The sequence below is a fragment of the Lynx canadensis genome, chromosome X, assembly GCF_007474595.2.
Source record: "Lynx canadensis isolate LIC74 chromosome X, mLynCan4.pri.v2, whole genome shotgun sequence".
Lineage (NCBI taxonomy): Eukaryota > Metazoa > Chordata > Mammalia > Carnivora > Felidae > Lynx > Lynx canadensis.
This window is the reverse complement of record NC_044321.2, coordinates 92,478,121-92,502,167: the sequence shown is the minus strand read 5'-3', so window position 1 is coordinate 92,502,167 and position 24,047 is coordinate 92,478,121. Positions and strand designations below refer to the sequence as shown.

The following is a 24,047-nucleotide window of genomic DNA, read 5'->3' as shown; positions in this document are numbered from 1 at the left end:
TCTCTCTGCCTTCCAGATTCCTCCCCACAGTGGGAACCACATGTAATATTTGTCATGTGTGGTTTTGGAGTTGAATGCAAATGAAATCCAGCAGACCCATGTGGCATTTTACATTTCCCCGGCTCTCCCATAAAGCTCCTGTAGTAATAATACTTTTTTTTTCCAAGTAGGCTTCAAGCTCAGCGTAGAGCCCAATGCTAGGTTCAAACTCACAACACTGAGATAAAAACCTGAGCTGAGATCAAGTGTCAGATACTTAACTTGACTGAGCCACCTAGGCACTCCAATCTTTTGCATTTGGCTGTTCTCAGAGCCCATAAATTCCCTGGCTTTGACACATCTCTGCAGAGTAAATGTGTTCTGTTTCATCTTCTCTATTTGTTTCTGGCAAATACCCAGTGTAGGGTTCCCTGGTTTCTTCCTGGGGGTACAGGCCTAGGTTATTTCGCTTATCCCTTCTCTTTGGACACGAGGCTCTCTTTCTTCTTCTTCTTTTTTTTTTTTTAACTTTTAAATGTTTATTCATTTTTTAAACAATTTTTTATGTTTATTTATTTTTAAGGGGAGGGAAGGTGCAGAGAGAGGGAGACACAGAATTCGAAGCAGGCTCCAGGCTCTGAGATGTCAGCACAGAGCCCGATGCGGGGCTCAAACTCACGAGCGGGGAGATCATGACCTGAGCAGAGGTAAGACACTTAACCAATTGAGCCATCCAGGCACCCCGGATGTTTATTCATTTTTGAGAGTAAGAGACAGAATGCAAGTGGGGAAAGGGCAGAAAGGGAGACACAGAATCCAAAGCAAGCTCCAGGCTCTGAACTGTCAGCACAGAGCACAATGCGGGGCTCGAAGCCACAAACTGTGACATCGTGACCTGAGCCAAAGTTGCATGCTTAACTGACTGAGCCACCCAGGCACCCCTTCCTCTCCTCTTTTCTATTCAACTTGGGATTTTGACGTCTGTGGTAGAAGGCCCCGCTGCCCTCCAGTCTTCCATGTGGACCTCTGTCTACGCCTGAACTGGAGTCTATCACTGGAGAAGAACTGGGTCCTCACGCTCTGTATATCATCTGTCTCAGTGTAGGTGGTTCACCTCTCTCGACTCCACCGCCAGTACCAGTAGATAGCCACAGACCTTTGTGTCTGCCTGCTGAGGTCCTGCATTCAGAGTTACCTCTCAGTGACTAGGAAGGATGTCCAGGAAGTGCAGGCCCTGCTGGACACAGGTAGGGAATGGCTCTGCCTCTGCGCCCATGCTCAGTGTGTTTCCCAAAGTCTAAGGCAATCATGGAGTGCTAAAGTAACAGCCAGGGGTACTTTCAGGTCCTCTGCTAGGGTGCCTAGTAGAGGCGCAGTCATTGCTTTTTGGTCATAAAGATAGGCTAAGAGGTTGCTAGAGAGACCAGGCTCTGCAGGTTGGAGCACTAGACTTTGAGGTGTGGTTCCAATCCCATTTGGTCAAGATGTTTAACTACTGTAAGCCAGGCTAGACAGAGATTGGTGTTTTTTCTTCAGGAAAGGGTGGAGGGGTGGGGGCAGGTTGACATTCCTGGTGCAATACTGCCATCAAGAGGAAATACTTTGGGGCACCTGGATGGCTCAGTTAGTTAAGTGACTCCTGATCTCAGTTCAGGTCTTGATCTCAGGATCCTGAGTTCAAGCTCTGCATTGGGCTCCATGCTGGGTGTGGAGCCTACTTAAAGAAAAAGAAAAAAAAAAAGAGGGATCACTTTGCAGATTCCACGAACCTTGCACCATCACTTCCTGAAGAAGAGTGACAAGGAAGTGAATTGTACAAGAAGGGAGAGTGTCCCTGAGAGATCAAGAGATTCACTGGTCATGGGGTGAGCATGGCACAGGGCTGAATGGGGCCATGGAAGCTCCAGAGATAGGCGTACCAATTCAGGGATTATGGTCTGAGAGTCTAGTGGGTCTAGCACAGGAAGCCAAAGTTTGGGACTCTGATGGCCACCATGTCTGAGCAGGACTAGAGGAATTTACTATAAAGGAGCCTAGGCCAGGAGGCTGTGGGCATTTGGCCACGTGTCCCAACCTCTCCTAGAGAGATCAGGTTTGTTCTGCTTGGGCCCGGGGTCCTGGAAGCCTTCTTGGGCATGATGAAGCACAACCAAAGACCACCACTGGAGTCCCACTGCCATTGGCAGCCATAGAGACTGGTTGAATGACATTCATCTGACCAGCTCAGAAATAGGATGTAGAACCTGGCTATCTGTGCCCGGGTGGGAGAGGGGAGCAGTGATGAGGCCCAGTGAGAGCGCAGAGTCCAGAAGAGAACTGCCTTCACTCGGACGACGGAGTCAGGGTTGAAGGAGACCTTCTCCGGAGCCTAAAATGGAACCAGCAGCTGCAGGGCCATTCCCTGGGTTCCCAAAGGACTCTGGCACAGGCCTGTCTCCAGGGCTCCTGAACGTACCTCACCAGCAGCAGACAGGAGCAGAGCTGAGTAGAACAATGCAGATACCCTGGCCGTTCATTTGCATATTTCGGCTTTCTTGACCACTTTCCCCAAGAGGCCCTGAGGCTGACTTCTGCAATGAGAAGGAATGGCCCTGGCTTCCGTTCAAGCCTGGTGCTGCAGATCTCAGCCCTGTTCTTACCCCACAGCTGGGAATCAAGAGGTCTGAAGTCACTGCCTAAAACTCAGAGCTTGGGAGCTGAGGGAACCCAACCCTTCTCTCCCCAAATTGGTCACAGATCAAGGTTATCTCCCAAGGACAGTATCAAGGCACATACTCCCAGGCACACAGCCTTTTCTTCCAGACCCTGACTATCCCACTTCTGGAAGTACCCCTGGAGTGGCTCATGCCCTTTGCCTAGCTCTTACCTGCAGGGTGTCAGTAGGGGAGCAGGTCTCCAGGCTCAGCTTCTCCCTCCTCACACACCCCTCTTGGAAGCACACTGAAACCCACTCCCTTCCCCTTAATTTCATACTCATGAGTTGCCTGAAAGTTTGTCAGGCTGCCCTCTGTGGGCTCACCCTTTGTGGTCACCTGTCTTTGTCAAGCCCAAGGTCAAGGTCCTGACTTATGTCATCTGACTAGTCCCCAGTTTAAGAGGGTCTAGGCCTACCCTCTGGCCAGGGCCAATGGCTGCACTCACAGAGATTTCCCAAGGAAGAGGACCCAGGTCATACACCCCTACACTGGGAGGGTGGCCAAGGAATTAGCATGTTTCTGGGCTGGAGTGTTCCCGACAAGTAGTGAGGAAAGCTGACCTGTATCCCTTCAGTCTGGAAGATGTTCATCTCCACATACTGGTCCCTGTCCCGTCTTCTCCTGTCCTATCCCGAGTGGGTCATCACACCCTCTGTCATATGGGACATGTAGGGCTATTTAGGTTAACCTGGGACCTGGCATACAGGCTCTTTTAAGCAGGAGCCAAAGTACAAAACCTAGAACTCTAGCTCTAACCTGCAGTGCACCTGAATTGCTCTTCCTGGTCTGGGTCTAATACCAAATAATCTGGAAGTTCTCCATCCTGCCTGCAGAATGCTGCCCCTGAGAGGGTGGCCACCACCTCCTCTTTCCCCCTGTTTCTGTGGTGGCAGGGCTTGGAGCCTCTGGTTCTGGGTTCCTGGTGGCCCTGAGGCCCCAGGGACCCCACTGACCAAACTTGCCTCTGCACCGAGGGTAAGGATCCACAGGCCAGCTGCCCTGGAGTTGGAGCTTCAGCTCCTTGTTTTGTAACATGGAGGCTGCCGAGGCCACGCCCCCCCAGCCTGGGGAGGCCTGAGTCCTGGCAGCCCAGCGCTGCTGGTTGGCAGAGCCCTGCTCCATCCACCCTGTGTTGCTTCCCCACCAATTCTGGAGGCGCGCGCCATCGCTTTGTTCCGCCTATAATCTTGCGGGTGTCCCCAAACCCACCCTTCCTCCCCTCACAGGCCTTCCTCAGAACACAGACGGGCGCTGCAGGCTTTGCTCAAAGAGGTTCCTTTTGACGGCACTGTTTCTTGCTCCAGAAATGCCAACCATGCTTTTGGGGCCTTTGTGGATGAAAAAAGGCTAATGAAGGCCTAAGAGCCTTCTGATCCCCCAAGTGGGGTTGGCTATACTGGGGTGTTGGTGGAGGTGGTATCTCTTCCTTTTGGGCTTCTTGTTGGCAGTAGGAATATACTTACAATAACCTGCAGAGGAATATGTGCATGTGTAGATCCAATTCCACATCTCTCTAGGAGTTTTAAGTGCACATTTCCTGGGCATGGGGATCCTGTTTTTTTCGGTATACTTGTGGATGGACGTCCAAATAGGTCTATTTGGGCAGAATCCTTGTTTTCAGATACTGATTCATAGCAACAGGTGGCACGAGTTCTTGATGTCCCTTTTCTACCTGAGGTACTGCCTGTCTTCTGTGCTCCTCCAGCTTAAGGGCTCAGAGCAGGCCATGATGGCAGCAGGAAGAAATGACAGGATCCAGGTCTGGTTAAAAGAAGGGAAGTGGGGGGTGGCACCTGGGTGGCTCAGTCGGTTAAGTGTCTGAGTTCGGCTCAGGTCACTGATCTCATGGTTCGTTGGTTCAAGCCCCAGAACGGGCTCTGTGCTGACAGCTCAGAGCCTGGAGCCTCCTTTGGATTCTGTGTCTCCCTCTCTGCCCATCCCCTGAACGCACGCTTTCATATGCTCACTCGCTCTCTTTCTCTCAAAAATAAAAAAATTAAAAGAAGAGAGGTGGACTGCCCAGGCTCACCTCCAGGAGCCTCAGGCAGTCACCCTGCCATTGTGTGTCCCGGGATGATTGTGGGTGGGTGCTCGGTGTTAGGGTCCACGGGACAGGTGGAGAGCCCAGTGGCTCCAACACATAGTCAGATGACCTGGGTGAAGGCCATTGTTCAGTAGCCCCTTCTGGGAAGCCATCCGTCGGAGTGTGTCTGTATTCCACCTGCAAAATCTATATTCATTCACCATTCATTCGCTTGTAAATACATACACACAGAAGCGTGTGTGTGTGTGTTAGATGTACAGTTGACCCTTGAAGAACATGGGTTTGAACCACATTGATCTGAATTGCATAAGGCACTTAAATATGCACATATTTTTAAATAAATGGAATACAGTGCTGTAAATGTATTTTCCTTATGCTTTTCTTAAAACATTTTTCTCTAGCTTTCTTATAAGAATGTAGAAGTGACACAGATAACTACAAAATACGTGTTAATTGTTTACATAATCGGAAAGGCTTCTGGTCAGCAGTTGTTACTAGTAGTTAGGTTTCTGGGGGGAGTGAAAAGTTGTATGTGGATTTTCAACTGGGCAGGGGCGCTTGTCAGCTTCCAACCCGCACGTTATTCAGTGGTCAACTGGATTTAAAATTTCCCTTCTGTACTTTTCCTTGTAACTGCCTTGGAGATGCCAGTGGGGAAAGAAATTTCTCCAAATCAAAGCAAAAATCCTTACCCTTGTGTGATGGCTACTCCCAAATTGTCTCTCTGACTTTCATCTTTCTCCCCACAGTGGGGACCATATGTAATTTTTTCATGAATTGTTTGGGGGTTCAATGAAAGTGAAGGCCAACAGACACAGAGGGCATTCTCCATTTTCTCTGCTCTGACCCCATGAGGCTCTGTAGTAATAACACTCTCTTGCATTTGACTGCCTCACAGCCCAAGTCCCCTGGCCTCCACACACCTGTACAAAATAAATGTCTTGTTACACTTGATCTTTTTTATATTTCTTTTGTAACAATAGCCAGTGTCAGGTGCTGTGGGTTCTTCCTGGGTCCAGAGGCCTAGGTTATTTCAGTTGCCCTTTCTCTGTGGAACTAGGTTCTCTTTTCTTTCTTTCTTCTCTTCTCTCTTCAACCTGGGGCTTGGGCATCTGTAGTACGGTGTTAGTCTGCCCTCCCATCTGACCTGTGTGTGTCACCGTCTACTCCAGAACCTGGGGGCCATCACTGGAGAAGAGCTAGGTCCTGAGGCCCCATCCATTGTCTCTCTTGGTGGGGCGATTTGTCTTTCTCTTGACTCCACTGCCAGTGAGTGGGCTCTGCTGCAGCCCTTAGTGTTTGGCTGCCAGGTGTCTCCCATTTAGGCTGCTCTCAGTGGTCGGGGAAGGTTCTGGAAGTGTGTGCTCTGCTGGGCGCTGGCTGTGTCTCTCTTCCTTACCGTGATTGTGTTTCTGGATGTTTGAGACAAATGTGGAGTGCTAAAGAAATAGCCATGGATACCTTCAGGTCTGCTGCTAGGGTACCTAGGTGGGGAGTCCTTGCTTTTTTGTCATGAAGGTAGGCCAAGAGGATGCTAGAGAGAGGAGGCCATGCAGAATGGGGCGCCAGACTTTGAGGCTTATATTCCCTTTACCCCAAAGTGGCCAAGATGGCGAGCCACATTGTGTTAGCCAGGCTATACACGTTGCCTTTTTTTTTTTTTTTTTTTCCCTGTTAGCAAAGGGTGGAGGGAGGAGGCTTGGGTTGGAGGGGTAGGTTTGCTTTTCTGGTACAATACCGCCATCAGGAGGAAATGCCTTGTAAATCTCGCAAACTCTGTACCGTCACTTCCTGGGGAAGAGTGACAAAGGAGTGAAGTGTGGGAGAAGGACAGTGACCCCAGGAGGTGAAGAGGTCCAGTAGGCACGGGGGTGAGCACGGCGCAAGGCCGAGTCAGGCCGTGGAAGCATCAGAGACAGGGACAGGATCTTGGTCTCGGAGCCTGGAGGTCTAACACAGGGAGCCAAGGTCTGGGACCCTGGTGGCTGCCATGTCTGGATGGGACTAGAAGCATTGGCTCCAAAGGAGCCCAGGCCAGGGGGCTCTGGTCATTTGGCCACGTGCCCCTTCCCTTAGGAGAGAGAGCACATTTGGACTGGGTAGGCCCAGAGCCCTGGAAGCCTCTCTGGGCATGGTGAAGCCCAGCCAAAGACCACAGCCGGAGACCCGCTGCCATTAGTGGCCATGGAAGAGGGTGAATGATGTTTCCCTGACCAGCTCAGAAATGAGATGTAAAGCCCGGCTCCCAGTGCCAAGGGGCCTGAGGCCCAACAAGAACGCACAAGCCGAGTCTAGAAGAGGAATGGCCCTCACCACAACAGAGGAATCCAGTTGAGGGATACTTTCTGAGCCTAAAATGGAATCACTTAGCTCTACTGCCTTCTCCTGGGGGCTCCATGCATTCTGTTGGGCCTGCCTCCCCACGTGCAGAATTGAGCAGAGCAGTGCCCACACCCTGGCCGTTCATTTGCATACCTCCGGCTTTCCCAAAAGCTTGAGATTCACTATAGCCAAGAGAAGGAATGGCCCTGGATTCCATTCAAGCCTGGCTTCGCAGGTGTCAGCCCCATGCTCCACCCCACAACCCCCCAGCCCCCCACCCACCCCCCTGCAGCTGGAGAATCAACAAGAGGTGTGAAAACACTGCCTGCAACTCAGGGCTGTTGGGCTGCGGGAACCCAACCCTTCTCTCCCCCGAGTTGATCACAGATCAAGCATATCAGCCAAGGACAGGACATACTCCCAGGCACACAGCCTTTTCTTCCAGACCCTGACTGTCCCTATAGCCCACTTCTGGAAGAACCTTTGGGGTGGTTCGTGCCCTTTGCCTGCCTCTTACCTGTTGGGTGTCAGCAGGGAGCAAATCTCCAGGTTGAGCTTCTCCCTCTTCACACACCTCTTGCTTTCATCTTCCCTGTAAGGGTGCTGAAACCAGCTCCCTGCTCTGCGTTTCATGCTTGTGAGTCACCTTGAATTTTGCCATGTAACTTTATGTGGGTTGAACCTTTTGTGCTCAACCTTTTCTCATCGCCTTGGGTCCAGGTCCTGACATATATGGTCTGATTTGTCCCTAATTTAAAGTGGCCTCTGCCCAGGCCGATGGCTGTACCACAGAACATATACCCCATGTGGAAAATCCCAGGTGTCCCCACAAAGATGAGGAGCCATTTCATACACCCATACACTAGGAGGTTGCCGTGAGGCATGTGAGGAAAGTACACCTGGATTCTCTCACTCTGGGGGATGACGTCCACCTCAAGGTACTGATCCTGGTCATGTCTGTTTCTGTTCCCTCCCATCCTTAGTGGATATCCACACCCTCTGTCATATGGGACAAATTTGGGTTGTCTAGGATACTGTGAAGCCTGAGAGACGGATTTTGTTTTTGTGGGAACCAAAGGTAAACAACCCTAGCTCTAATTTGCGGTACACCACATTGCTCTTCCTTGTCTGGGTCTAGTATTACGTAATCAGGAGATTCTTTATTCTGTCTGCAAAACGCTGCCCTGACAAGATGGCTGTCCTCTCCTTTTTTTCTTCTTTCTGTGGCATCTTGGACTAGACACTCCAGTCCTGGGTTTCTTGTTGCCCTGAGACCCTAGAAGCCCCACTGGCCGAACTTGCTTTGGACTGAAGGTGCTAATCCACAGGCCAGATGACCTGGAGTAGGAGCTTTGGCTCCTTGGTTCTTAACATGGCGCTGCCGAGGCCACCTGCCCCCACAGCCTGGCCAAGCTAGCATTCTTTCAGCTGGAGCTGGGCTCTATCCATCCTCTGTGGTTTCCTCACTGATACTGGAGGTTGCCAGGCTGCTGGGTCTTCTCCAGAATGTTTTGGGTGTTCCAGTCCCACCCTTCCTCCCATCATAGGGCTTCCTCAGGGGATCCACAGATAGCATCTGCAGGCCTTGCTCAAAAAGCTTTCACTAGAGGTGCCTGGGTGGCTCAGTCGGTTAAGCGTCCGACTTCGGCTCAGGTCACGATGTCACAGTTTGTGGGTTCGAGCCCCGCATCGGGCTCTGTGCTGACAGCTCATTGCCTGGAGCCTGCTTTGGATTCTGTGTCTCCCTCTCTCTCTCTTCCTCGCCTGTTTGTGCTCTCTGTCTCTCTCTCTCAAAAATAAATAAATGTTAAATTTTTAAAAAGCTTCCACTTGATGGCACTGTTGCTCCTGAAATGTCAGCGCAGGTTTGCAAAGGGCAGCCTCTCAGCCTTTTGAGAATCACGAAAGGCCCAAGGAGGCTTAAAAGTCATCCAGGCGCTTCAAGTGGGGTTGGCTCTGCTGGGCTGTTGGGGCACGTCATGGTTCTTTCTTTTGGGTTTCTTGCTGGCAGTGGGAATATACATATAGACATCCAAGGAATACATGCATCTGTGGACCCATCACCACATCTCTGTTTGAAGTCTGCATTTCCTGGTAACAGGGACCCTGTTTTCTCTGCATTCTTGTGGATGGAAATCCATATGGGTCTTCGGGGGCAGAATCCTAGTTTTCCAAGGACATTGATTTGTAGCAGTAGGTATCACGATGACCTGGATGTCCCCCATTCTCCTTGAGGTATTGCCTCCCTCCTGTGCTCAGCCAGGTACTACATCTAGCGTAAGAGCTCGGGAGCAGGCCACTGTGGTAGCAAGAGGAACTGATAGGGTCACGTTAAGTTTAGGAGACAGGGAAGCGGATGGCCCAGCTCACCTCCAGGAGTCTCAGGCAGTCACTCTGCCATTGTGCCCCATGATGCTTCTGGGTAGGTGGGGGGTGGTGAGTCCACGGGACGGTGGCCCGGTGTCTCCATCTATACAGTTACGACCTTGGTGAGGGTCATTTGTTCAGCAGCCTTTTCTGAGAGGCTCTTTTTTTTTTTTAAAGTCTATTTGAGAGACAGTGAGTGGGGAAGGGGAAGGGGGGGTGGGGGAGACAGAGAATCCGAAGCAAGTCCCACCCTGTCAGTGCGGAGCCAGACCCGGGGCTCAAACCCACAAAACTGCAACATCATGACCTGAGCTGAAACCAAGATTCAGACACTTAACTGACTGAGCCACTCAGGTGCTCCTGAATTTTTCACGTTAAAGAAATGAGTTGTATATATTGCAGTGAAAGCAGCACTCAGAGGGAATTATAATTATATAAACGTAGTTTTTTCAATTTTTAAAAAATGTTTATTTTTGAGAGAGGGAGAGCACGTACACAAGCAGGGGAGGGGCAGAGAGAGAGGGGAGACAGGATCCTAAGCAGGCTCTGGCTTCCTGCTGAAAGCAGAGAACCCTATGTGGGGCTCGAACTCAGGAGCCATGAGATCATGGTCCTAGCCAAAGTCGGATCCATAACTGACTGAGCCACCCAGGCACCCCTAAACGTGTAGGTTAAAAAAGAGGAGACCTTAAATCAACAACCTAACCTTTCACTTAGAAGTCAGAAAAAGATCAGCAAACTACTACAAAGCAAGCAGAAAGAAGAAAATAATTAAGGCAGGGATAAATGAAATGCAGAACAGAAGATAATGAAGAAAACTAAAAGTTCTGTATCTTTGGCCACACTGAATGGAGAAAATAGAAATAATTGAAGTTAAAAATGTGAGGATGAGGCAGACATTATGGCCTATGTTACAGAAATGAGATGGGTGATTGGACTGTATTATGAACAACTGTACCCAACAATTAAACAGGTGAAATTACTAGAAATACACGTTACCAAATTGACTCAAGAGGATATAGATGATCTTAACAGACCTGTAGCTATTAAATATTTTGAATAAGTAGTCAAAATCTCCTGTCAAATACAATTCCAGGACAAGATGTCCTTACCAGTAAATTTTACCACTTAAAGACAATTAACACTAATCCTCAAATCTTCTCATAAATTTGGAATGCATCTGTATTAGTTAGGGTTCTCCGGAGAAATGGAGCCATATATAGAAGAGGAGAGGTTTATTTTATGAAATTGGCTTATGTGATAGTAGAGGTTGAGAAGTATGAAATCTGCATGGTAGGCTGGCATGCTTGAGATGCCTGAGAAAGTTCATGTTGCAGATGGAGTGTCACAGCAGTGTGGGGGTAGAATTCCCTCTTCCTTGCGGGACTTCCATCGTTTTTCTCGTATGGCTTTCAACTGATTGGATGAAACCCACCTGTATTGTAGATCGTAATCTGCTTTAATTACTGAAACGTCAGTCTCCTCTAAAAATACTTGCACTTCAACGTTTACATTTTTTTTTTACTCTTTATTTATTTTTGAGAGAGAGACAGAGTGTGAGCAGGGGTGGAGCAGAGAGAGAGGGAGACACAGAATCCGAAGCAGGCTCCAGGCCCCGAGCTGTCAGCACAGAGCCCAGCCGACTCGGGGCTCGAACTCAGGAATCGTGAGATCATGACCTGAGCTGAAGTTGGACGCTCAACTGACTGAGCCACCCAGGCGCCCCGCCCCGCATTTCAACATTCAGACTTAGATATTCAACAGATATCTAGGTGCCATGGCTTAGCCATGTTGACACATAAGATGAACTGTCATAACATCCTAGGTCATTGTTTGGGACCAGCATTACCCCAATACCAAAGCCAGGCAAAAATAACACAAGTAAAGTACAGACTAATATCTTGTATGACTGTACACATAAAAATCCTCAAGAAAATACTGGCAGACAATCCAAGCGTATTTATTATTTTTTTTTATTTAATTTTTTTTTCAACGTTTATTTATTTTTTTGGGACAGAGAGAGACAGAGCATGAACGGGGGAGGGGCAGAGAGAGAGGGAGACACAGAATCGGAAACAGGCTCCAGGCTCTGAGCCATCAGCCCAGAGCCTGACGCGGGGCTCGAACTCACGGACCGCGAGATCGTGACCTGGCTGAAGTCGGACGCTTAACTGACTGCGCCACCCAGGCGCCCCCCAAGCGTATTTAAAGATTATACACCAGGATTTATCCGGGAATGTAAGGAAATTAATCAATGTAATGTACACATAAATAGAATGGAGGTGAAAAGCCACATGGTCATCTCAAATGATGCAGAATAACCACTTGACAAAATACCCATTTATAACATTCAATAAAATAGGAACTTCCTCATGTGAAAAGCCCACAGCCAGTATCATACTTAGTAGTGAAAGACCGGAATCTTTCCCATGAGAAACAGAAGGTTGCTTGTTATTGCCACTTCAAGATTTTGCTAGAAGTTTTAGCTATAGCAAAATGAGGCCAGAAAATGAAATAAAAGCCACCCAAATCGGCAAGTCTTTCTGCACATGACAGGATTTCCAATACGTGGAGTATCCCAAAGAATACACACGCACACACATGCAGGCACGCACACGGGTTGTTAAATGGATTTGGCAAAGTGGCAGAAGACGAATATGCAACAGTGCAGGGCCCGCTTTGGATCCTCTGTCCCCCCCAGGCGTCTCTGTCCCTCCCCCACTCACACAGGCTCTTTCTCTCTCTCTCAAAATAAATAAAGATTGCGAAATACACATGGGGTGCAGGTTTATACATTTATTTGTACTTCCATTTCATAATTCAGAGCGGGTGGTGTGACTATGGATCACCGATCCCCCAACAAAGGCAATGGCGGTGGATACCATGTAGTAGAGGCCAAGGACTTGGAGGAGCAATTCCTGCAGTTAGAGGTGGTGCTGGTAGAGCTGGTGGTGGGGATGCCCCTCTTGCCTGTAGATGCGGTGGAGGTCCTGGGATTCACGAGCAACCTCCAAGTCCATGTTCCTACGATATAAATAAGCCACTCTTCCAATACTTGTCATAGAATATGCAGCCCAGAATGCATAGTAATAGACACTTAAGACATAGATTATAAGACATATAGATTATATACCACTTATTAATTTATCAGCATTCAGTGATATAACACTACGTGCAAAGGACTTGTATAGATATCTGATGAGCATTTTTTTTTTTATTTTTTGAGAGACAGAGCACAAGTGGGGGAGGGGCAGAGAGAGAATGAGACCCAGAATCCAAGCAGGCTCCAGTTTCCAGGCTGTCAGCACAGAGCCCGTCGCAGGGCTCGAACTCCCAAACCGTGAGATCATAATCTGAGCCAAAGTCAGGCGCTAAACTGACTGAGCCACCCCGGGCGCCCCATGGTGATCATTCTAAACTACATAATGACTGCTTCTTTAGAGAGAGAAGGCGAGCAAGTAGGGGAAGGGCAGAGAGGTATAAAATCCCAAGCAGGCTCCACAGTGTCAGTATAGAGCCTGACGTGGGGCTCGATCACACAACTGAGATCATGACCTGGGCTGAAATCAAGAGTCCAGACAATTAACCAACTGAGCCACCCAGGCACCGCCATAGTGACTACTGCTAATACTTTCATACTAGGAGAGTTGGCCTCCTCATCAAAGGCCTTGTGAAATAGTGTTCCAAAATAATGAAAACCTAGATTTCGTGACAAACATATGCAAAGGAGAATTAGTCTATCTGGTATGGGCTGTTAGACTAGTTGGTTCAAATATGGACAATACAAGGTCATGGGTTGATCCCTAAGGGAGCACCAAGAGTCCGTCTTACAACATTGATGACTGAGCTATTTTCTAATACCAATAACTAATGATAAGTAACATCCATTTGCAAAGGGACAATGCTTATCAAAATTTTTGCCTTACTTTTGATCCTCATTAGGACCCTGTAACGTAGAGGGGCACCTGGGTGGCTCAGTCAGTTAAGTGTCTGACTCTTGATTTCGGCTCAGGTCATGATCTCAGTTTGTGGGATTGAGCCCTGCATCGGCGTCTGCGCCGACACCGTAGAATCTGCTCCAGTTTTCTCTCTCCCTCTCTCTCTGCTCCTCCCACCCATGCTCCCTCCCTCTCTCTCTCAAAGTAAATAAATAAACCTAAAAACACTTGAACTTAATGTAGATAGGATGAGTACTTTCATCTCACTATTTACAGAAGAGTTACCAAACTCCAAAAGTTTAAGTGACTGATCAAATGTCTTGGAGCTTAGACTTCCTAATAATGATTTTAAGTATAATGGGATCTTTCATCATACATAACTTTACATGACCACCTACAGATAGTAGTTTAGATTTAAAGAGGTATACAGAGCTTCTGGAATTACTAAAATTATTGGGGCTTTGCTTTTTCAAAGGAAATACCATGGACCCAATTTTTCAAATCATCATGAAACACCCCAAAGTAGGCTTCTTTGGAATAGGGACTATTTTAAGCTCAAGGCCATTGAGAACCAGCCAACATAGGAAATGCTTCTAAAACAGCACAAGCTTTCTTTTGTAAAGGAAATTTCCATCGGTAAAAAGTGTCTCTCTCTCCCTCACCAGAAAGAGGAGGGCTATTACGATCTATTTTTTCCCCAGCTTTATTGAGCTATAATTGACATATAACATGGGGGTACATTTAAGGTGTACCACGTGATTTGATATGTGTATATCTTTGGTATATGTATAGCTCATGAAATAATTACAATAAGGTTAGTTAACATATCCATCACCATTACACAGTAACCTTTTGTGTGTGTGGTGTGAACTTTTAAGATCTCTCAGCAACTTTCAGGGGCGCCTGGGTGGCTCAGTCGGTTGAGTGTCTGACTTCAGCTCAGATCATGATCTCACGGTCCGTGGGTTCGAGCCCTGCGTCGCGCTCTGTGCTGACAGCTCGGAGCCTGGAGCCTGTTTTAGATTCTGTGTCTCCCTCTCTGCCCCTCCCCCACTTATGCTTATCTGTGTCTCTCAAAAATGGGTAAACATTAAAAAATAAATATCTCTCAGCAACTTTCATGTATACAGTACAGTATTGTTAATTATAGTCACCATGCAGTACATTAGATCCCCAGAACTTACTCATTTTATAACTGGAAGTTTGCACCCTTGGACCACCTTTACTCCCTTCCCCCGCCCCGCCCATCACTAGTCTACTGTTCTTTGAATTAGTTTTTAGATTCCACATAAGTGAGATCATATTGTATTGCTCTTTCCCTGTTTGATTTTATTTCACTTGGCACAGTGCCCTCAAATTTCATCCATGTTGTTGTAAATGATCAGATTTTCTTCTTTTCTAGGACAGAATGATATTCCATTGTTTGTGTATCACATTTTCTTTATCCATTCCTCTACCATTGGACACCTAGGTTGTTTCCAAGCTTTGGCTATTGTGAATAAGGCTCCACTGAAGATGGGTGTGCAAATATCTCTTCAAGATAGTGACTTTATTTCCTTCAGATAAACACCCAGTAGGAGTGCTGAGTCCTGGGTGCCCCATCCAGGAACCCATTCCATTCTTAATTGGATTCATGAACTTACCCCATTGAAATATTGGCAAGATCGTCCTTTGGGAAAACAATATTTTTGGAAACCATCTCTAGAAATAGCCCCCCAGTGTTATAAAGAATGTCGGATTTGCCCCAAACATAACTCTGGAAGCCCCTTCATAGTTCAAAGGGACATTTTCCCTTACCCTCTGGGCCCTTTTGAGATATGGCAATTGGATTTCATCTAGCTGGTGCCATCGCAAAGGTAGAAATATGTTTTAGTAACGGTTTGTATGCTCAGTGGATAGAAGCCTTTCCTTGACACAGAGCTACAGTTGAAGCAATAGGAAAAATCCTGTTGGAAAAGATTATTCCCAATTGGGGAAAATACCCTTGGAACTTCATAGTAACTGAGAGACCCATTTCACTGGATAGATAGTATAGGCCATTTGCCACCTTTAGCCAATTATGCACCATTTCTACGGTGCCTATCCATCCTCCATCATGCAGCCTTTTATAGTGAACCAATGGCATTATAAAAACCTAACTAGCGAAACTTTGGGATTTTTCCCACTTGCCATGGCCAAAAGCCTTTCCCTTGGTACTACTGAATCTTTGTGTCTCCCACTGGGAGTAGATCTAACTCTCACCCTTTGAAAGAATATTGGAAGACTGATGAGATTAGATCAAGATGCATATGAACCAAACTTTTACTTAAAGGTAAGATGATGACTTCTAAGGGGTTGATATAGCCCCTTCAAAGAAGTGAGAAATTGGTAGAACAGTCTTCACAGTGCACTCCTAGGAGATAAAGACATCAAACATCATGACCTTCAGCCTGGAGACATGGTTTATCGGAAAGCTCTCCATAAAGATTCCCTCCAGCCTTGCGAGAGGGGATCTTACCAGGTACTATTGACCAATCATAGTGCTGCTAAATTAAAAGGCACAGGCTCACGGGTTCATGTTTTTCATTTTAAAGAGGCTTCAACATCTGACTGGACCACCAAACCAACAGGAGACCTCAAACTAACCCTTTCTTGGAAAGTGAAGCAGATGACATCTTCAGAGACTCCTCTCACAAGACTCGGGAGCAGGCCAGTATTATGTTCACAAGATTCATCATACCAATCCTCATGAGGCTTCTTTCTCTTCCATTTCCACTTTTGATTGGGAAAACAATGCTATAATTCAAGTGTCACAATCCCTTGTTGCTTCTGGAAACCTTTCTGACTGTTGGATTTGTCACCACACTCCTACCAGGTCTTTTATTGGTAATAATACCCTGTAATGTTAACCTATAAATAGTTTATACCTCCAAATATTTCCATTAGTTACAGCAAAACACATCCCTCCCATCACTTTCAACGTAAGGATGTTCTTGCCTTAAGAAAACCTTCCATGTTGGGGCGCCTGGGTGGTTCAGTCGGTTAAGCGTCCGACTTCCACTCAGTTTATGATCTTGTGGGTCATGGGTTCAAGCCCTGCATTGGGCTGTGTGCTGACAGCTCGGAGCCTGCTTCAGATTCTGTTTCCCTCTCTCTGCCCCTCCCCTGCTCACTCCCTGTCTCTCTCTCTCAGAAAATAATAAAAATAGAAAAAAGAAAACCTTCCATGTTTTATGCTGACCACCTACCTCCTGGGTCAATGGGTTAGCAAAAAATGGAAACCCACCCCTTCCCTTTATATGATTTCCTCTTTACAAATTGTGTATCTTCCACCTGTTCTAATAGAAATCTTTTCAACTGTCCCATCTCCATTATGCCAAGACTTTTGGATATTCCTACTTGAATGTACCAGCCCATTCTGCACCAAACCTTCTGATACAATCTTTCAACAACTCAGTGGTGCTCTTTTATGAGAAATATGTTCATTTAACCAAACCACTATCCCTAGCTAGATGCTAGCCCCCTTCTCCTTTACAAAAATAAGACCTGTGCATTCTGTGCACCTCCAGTTGTTTGGACAGCTGGAGAATTACTGGCCAAGGCTTTTCAGGTCACCTTATTTCCCCCCCCCCCCCCTCACAGTTCTCAGATCACAACTGATCTCCTATCACAAGGGACTTCTCCATAATAGAGTATCTGATGAAGATCCTTCTGATTATGAAGATAATAGCTGTGGACGTACCCAGGAATGTGATCCCCTGCAGGCTTTTCTGTCAATTACCAGTGACCATCTCCTTTGAGGTTTCTTTTCCTGTCTGGGGGTTGTAGCGTCAAACATGACATCACGTTGTAGAACAGGTCTACAAATTGTATTCTTGTTTTTCATTTGTACCCTACTTATTATCTTCAAATTATGTTATGCATTTCCCATTGCTGTAGTATTCAAAATGTCAAAATAATGGTTGCTCAAAGACTTGAAAATATTCATCAGACCTACTCACTGACAATGACAAGTGAAACTTCAGTTGGCATAGCCAAAAGCTCCGTGTGAGGGGCAAAGAGTAGCTAGATTTTATTCATGTAACCATGTTTGGGAATTTCTGTTATTCTGATTTTTTAATGTTTATTTTTGAGAGACAGAGGGAGACACAGAATCCGAAGCAGGCTCTGAGCTGTCAGCACAGAGCCTGACATGGGGCTCCAACTCATGGACAGTGAGATCATGACCTGAGCCGAAGTCAGATGCTCAACCGACTGAGTCACTGAGGTGCCCCTGTTATTCTAATTTCAGTGGGAAATGGTTGGAGGGTTTCAGGTAGGGGCCTGTGTGACTTGAGTGATAGAAAGCACTAGAATGACAGAGCTGTAAAGTCGGAAGTGAAATCAAGCACCCGAAGTAGAGGTGCTCTTCAGAGAGAGATCCGAGACGCAAAGGAGGTCGGGGAGATGGCAGAGTAGGAGGATCCTGATCTCCCCTCATCCGGTGGACACACCGAGACGGCAGCTACATATGCGCAACTGACTCTCTTCCCCTCCCGTGCTCATGTTCTGTCTCCCTCTGTCTCTCAATAATGAATAAACGTTAGAAAATTAAGAAAAATAAGAAAGAAACAGCAAAATGAAAAAAAAAAAAGAGCAAAGGATATAAACAGGCAGTTCACAGTATTCTGAGGGAATAGTTCTTCCCTGCTCCTAATACTTACTTCCTCTAATCAAGCACAAGTAATTCAACTACAGGTATCTCTGTCCTTTTTGTACGGTTGCAAGCTTCTAGGACGTTTGTTAGATTTGTTTAAATGTGGTTGGGGCACCTGGGTGGGTCGGTCGGTGAAGCGTTCAACTTTGGCTCAGGTCATGATCTCGCAGTTCATGAGTTCAAGCCCCACATCGGGGCTCTGTGCTGACAGCTCAGAGCCTGGACCCTACGTCGGATTCTGTGTACCCCTCTCTGTGCCCCTCCCCCACTCATGCTCTGTCTCTCAGAAATAAACATCCAAAAAAAAAAAAAAAAAGGAATCTTCCCATTTGCAGCGACATTGATGGACCTAGAGCGTGTTATGCTAAGTGGGAGAAGCCAGAGAAAGACAAATACCATATGATTTTAGTCATATGTGGAATTTAAGAAACATAAATGAACCAAGAAGAACAAGAAAACCAGACTCTTCAGTACAGAGAACAAACCGGTGGTTGCCAGAAGGGAGTTGATAGGGAGTGGGAGAAACAGATAAAGGGGATTAAGAGGGATAAACTTCTAATGGCGCCTGCGTGGCTCAGTCAGTTAAACGTCCCAGTTTGAGCCCCTTGTCGGGCTCTCTTGCTGTCAGTGCAGAGCCCTCTTCAGATCCTATGTCCCCCTGTCTCTGCCATTCCCCTACTTGCGCTCTCAAAAATAAACATTAGGGGCGCTTGGGCGGCTCAGTTGTTGAGCGTCCGACTTCGGCTCAGGTCATGATCTCACAGTTCGTGGGTTTGAGACCCATGTCGGGCTCTGTGTTGACAGCCCAGAGCCTGGAGCCTGCTTCAAATTCTGTGTCTCTCTGTGCACCGAGAGACACACCCCCACTCTCACCCCCACTCTCACCCTCTCAAAAATAAACATTAAAAAAAATTTTTTTTAATTTTTTTTGAAGAGGGATAAACTTACAGTTACAAAGTAATTAAGTCATGGAGATGAAAATACAGCATAGGAAATGTAGTCACTAAGAGTCTAACATTTGTTGACAGGAATTATTATACTATGTACCTGACGTAAACACTATTTTGATTATTCTTCAATAAAAAGCTTTGAAAAGAGAGGTCTAGACTTTTCCTTATACTTAGGTATCTGCTAATTTGTGCACATGTCCGTTTTTAAAATTTATTTTTCATACTATTAATCGGCATCTCCGAAAGGTCCTCGATCATACGTTTTTAAGACCTTTTCAGGGGCGCCTGGGTGGTGCAGTCGGTTAAGCGTCCGACTTCAGCCAGGTCACGATCTCGCGGTCCGTGAGTTCGAGCCCCGCGTCGGGCTCTGGGCTGATGGCTCAGAGCCTGGAGCCGGTTTCCGATTCTGTGTCTCCCTCTCTCTCTGCCCCTCCCCCGTTCATGCTCTGTCTCTCTCTGTCCCAAAAATAAATAAACATTAAAAAAAAAAAAAAAAAAAAAAAAAAGACCTTTTCATTTAATTGACCCACATATTAGCTGAAGATCAAAACCCGGAGAAGTAAAGAGATTTGTTCAAAATCAGAGACGGCAGGCTGATGGGATCACAGGGGTTGTTCGGTGCTGCCTATCCTCTCTCCCCACGTGCCCTCCTCTCTCCCCACTCCCACTGCTGACTCACAGAACTTCGGAGCTGACACGGGGCACAGAAAGCCAACGTCTGCTGAACCCTGACCCACTCACCCATGTCAGCAGGAGAGAGAGCGCCAAGGGCATGGCCCAGAAGAGGTCATAAGCCACGACCACCATCAGAAAACGGTCTCTTAGGGCTCCATCATCAAACGTGTATAACGTTCTAAACCACCTACTTGTGTATTACTATTAAACTCACAAAAGAATACATCGTGATAATAAGCTAGTCATCTTTCACTATTACTCGGAGCCTGCCCTGTGCTACAGACCAAAAGAACAGCACAGAATTGGCATCCGACAGGTAGAGTTTTCTTCTTCTAAAGAAATGACAAGTGAGTTTATGGTCGATCCTCCCCAACAGAGATTCTGATTATGTATAAATAAAACTGCTGACTAGAAGGCCCCAGAGCAGACTACATTTCACAAGGGAAGTTCCAATGGCATCCTCCAGATCCGGTACAGGACAGGAGGGTCCTCCTTTCCTTCGCGCTCTAGGGAGACAAGCAGGATCGCCTGACATCTTTGCTGGTGCTAGAGGTAATAAATATATCAGGCTACCCTGACAGCTTGAAAAGGTCTCAAGTTACTGAAGTTAACTGCCTTTCTTTGCTCAACCTCGGGCACTAAGCACATAGCTATAATACTCATTGAAACCTAACGTACACAGGATTTCTACAAAACCTCTGTGGCACCGGTATAAGCTGGATTAAAACATTTCAGAAAGTCATGCTTGCAAACATCAAGGAGATAAAACACAAGGCACTTCTATTCCATCCCTACCACATGCACAACATCAACGCTAGTCAAATAATGGCCTCTGCTGGGCTTTGAGTTTGGAACTCACCAGGTACGTTACTATTTCCAGTTCCCCAGGCAGAACCCTCATAATCACCATCATTATCGCATCATGATCGCATCATTAGAGCGACTGAGCATGCGTGGACACGGTGCCAACCAGATGTTACCAGAGGAAGTTCAGTGAGAGGCCTACTTTGAAAAAGGAGCCTGTGTACAGAAGGGCTAACACAGAATCAAAGTGCAACTCAGAGTTCACTTACACACCTATCAGGAGTGTGAAATCCGTGTCCGTTCTTCGCCTATGCCTGAACTCTGGGTCCACACCACTGCTCGTGCAGCACACACTTAAGATCACGCTCTCTCACTTTTCTTATAAACCTAGGACCCAAAAAGGAAAGAAAGCATTTTTGATTACCCTGGTCACAGACACAAATCAATTTCTCTAAGTAAAGATTCTACATGAAAGAGAAAAATGTATCAATCTTTTACTTCCTCTGTAAGAGAAACTCTTCCAGCCACCACACACCCTTAGGAGAAATCAGCCTAAACCTAAAGTTGGTCTGGGTCTTATATGCTATAAATCCATTGTGATGTCACCAACTGTGACCATTTAGTGACTTCAGTTTGTAACTTGCTGGGATTCAGGCTTGTGGCCAAAGATACCCATCTGCCTTTTTGCTGATGTCCCTGAGCTACTGCCCCTGAGGTTAATGAAATAACCTGTCAGCCCTGCATCCACGGATATGGAAATTTTTTCCCACTTGTAACTTAATGATTCTAATGAGAGATGAGCGTCCGTCCCAGCACTAGGGGGCAAGGGACACCTTGTGTTTTGTACAGCTCTGTTACTCAGCTACCTGTAAACACCTTACAAAACTGGACCGAGCCGCGTAAGATGCTAAGCAAGGGGGGGGGGGGGCCCTGGCTGGCTCAGTCGGCAGAGCATACGACTCCATCTCAGGGTCGTGTGTTGAAGGCCCACGTTGGGCCTAGAGCTTACTGAAGAAACAGAATTGCCAAGACGCTAAGCAAGGAACAATCTATACGTGTCTTCTGAAGTGATCCATTTTACGGAAGCATACACGCTTAGTGTGTGTAGCTAGAGCCTCAGTTTATTCAAAGTGGAAAAGGCCTTAAACCGTATCCTCATCACATAAACCGTCCCGGTACTTCTGGCCCTACCTGACCACTTGCATATTGCCAAAATCCAACACGGCACCTGTTGGTGTCAACTTGGGAGGGAAGGTGACCGCTGGTCAGTGGCTGAAAGATTTAAACAGGTTAACGGCAGGAAGAGGTACTGGGTGTTCGCTCTCGTTGCGTCTTTCATCCCCAGATCTCCACAGGGCTCTCCCCCTACCTTCCTTCGGGATCTCTGTCCCCTCAGTGATGCCTTCCCTGAACAACCTACCTGAAGGTGCAAATCCCCCCAGCCTCCCCAGGTCCTGCTCCCCTCCCCTGCCTAAGTGTGCTGCATAGGATGGGTCATCATCCATCATGGTATATACACGTCTCATCAATCTTACTTTTTCATTCTCCCCCACTGGAATGTGAGCCTCATGTGAGAAGGGACATTTTTTGTCTCTTTAATGGCTATATTTCCATTATTAAGAAGAGCGTCTGGCACACATTAGGTCAGCAAATAATGAGTTCTCTTGGCCATCAGCCTTCATGTTCATGCCATTCCCGTAGCTGACACTGTAATTGTATAGTGGGCGTCCTTCAGGATCTCCTACCATATGCTTACATTCTCATACAAAAGCCCATTAAAAATGGATACGGCTCAGTTCACTTAAGCTCTTGAGTATTTCTTCAGTATGTTAAATATCACCAGTCTCTACTCTGAACTAAAGAGAGAAACAAAGCTCTGTAAATATAACCATAATCAACTCTTAGTTTTTTATTTTCCCGTATTTCTCAGATAAATACTCAAACCGTGACTTCCTTGTCAATTTCGGTTGGGAATCTTGATTAAGATGGCAGGCTAGGAGGCCCCTGCATTTCCCTCTTCCCATTGACGCACCAAGGCTACAACTACGTATACAGCAACTCTGAGAAGAACCCGAACACTAGCAGAACTATTCACCCCTTAAAGATCTAAAGAAGCCACGTCAAGAAGTCTGTTCAGGACGCACACTCCCAGTATCCACCAAGACGGCTATCACCGATGCACATGTCCTCCCTGAGGAGGAAGAGTGTCAAAGTCCACATCAGCCACCCCCCCATCCCCGCCAAGCTGGGTACTTGCACCAAAAAGATGCGCCCCCATCACGTCTGTCTTTGAGATCAGCAGGGCTTAACTCCGAGACTGGGCCTTCACACTGGGAGAGCCAGAGGACAATAGGAAAGGAGACTCTGCTTTTCAAGGGCTCCTGTACAAACTCACTTGCTCACAGACTCAGCACACAGGCAGCACTTTGAAAAGTACCTGGGCCACAGCTAAGGGAGATTGATGAATTTCTGGGCCATGTTTCTTGCCCTCCTGCCTAGCTGGGCCAACAAGGGAGGGCCCCAGTTCGGACACTCTCCGTCTGCCTTATGAGAACCACTCACCTTGCCCCAAAAGCAGCCCCTCCAAAGCAGTCCCTTCCCCAACGCACACGTCGGTAGCCATGGCCGGGGCTGGAAGACCCCAGTGCAGCTGCCACTCTGACATGGCTGGTGGGCAGCCTTGGCTGGGACCGGCAGCCCTCTAAAGCCCCTCCTACCCAGGACAATGGGGGACGACACTCCCTACCAGTGTACCCGTAACAGTCGTGGCTGGACCTCACAGCCACCACACTGGGGTCTAATCCCACCCACCAGCCCACCCCTGGCAGTCATGGCCCGGCCAGAGTGTGTGCATTCTGCCTACGTGGGACACCCCATTCTAGTGTTCAGGTAACATCGTGCTTCTGGGCCCCCAAGGATGCTTTCTACGTAAAACCACTCCTTGAAGACCAAGAGACACGGTCTTCCTAATACTTAAAAACAAACAGGACAGGGGCACCTGCTCAGCTCAGTCGGTGGAGCATGTGACTGTTGGCCTCAGGGTTGTGAGTTCGAGCCCCACGCTGGGGATGACGATTACTTTAAAAAAAATGAAATGGGAGAGTCCAGAAAAATGACACAGAGGAATATGTTCTAAATGAAAGAATAAGACACGTCAGGAGAACTAAAAATGGACATAAGCAATCTGCCTATATGTTCAAAATAATGCTCATAAAGATGCTTGCTAGAAGTGAGGGAAGAGTGGATGAACTCAAACTTCAACAAAGAGAAATATGAAACCAAAGAAGAATAGAATATGTAAAAACGCACAGTAATCTGGAAGATAGGATAGCTAGAAATCATCAAAGTTGAGCAACAACAAAAAAATTTTAATGACCACGTTAGACCTCTGGGACATCAAACATATTGACATTCACATTTATTGCAGGGGGTCCCTGAAAAAGAGAGAAAAGAACAGAAAAGGTAGTTAAAGAAATACTGCTTACAACTTCCCTTCCTTGGGAAAGAAACCGGTCTGGGAGGCACAGAAGGCCCCGAACGGGATGAAATCAGAGTGGACCACACCAAGAGATGATCACGAAAATATCAGAACTTAGA

The 24,047-nt window shown here is 47.0% G+C and overlaps 1 long non-coding RNA gene across 1 annotated transcript in view; it reads right to left on the bottom strand.

Moving 5' to 3' along the window:
- Window positions 1-12,171: 12,171 nt before the first annotated feature.
- LOC115507453 overlaps window positions 12,172-24,047 on the bottom strand; it is a 33,524-nt gene continuing 21,648 nt past the window's right edge. The window contains exons 2-3 of the long non-coding RNA XR_003966655.1: window positions 20,724-20,837; window positions 12,172-12,432 (exon numbers count right to left, since the gene is read on the bottom strand). This is a non-coding gene — a long non-coding RNA (uncharacterized LOC115507453). The remainder of the gene's footprint in view (window positions 12,433-20,723; window positions 20,838-24,047) is intronic.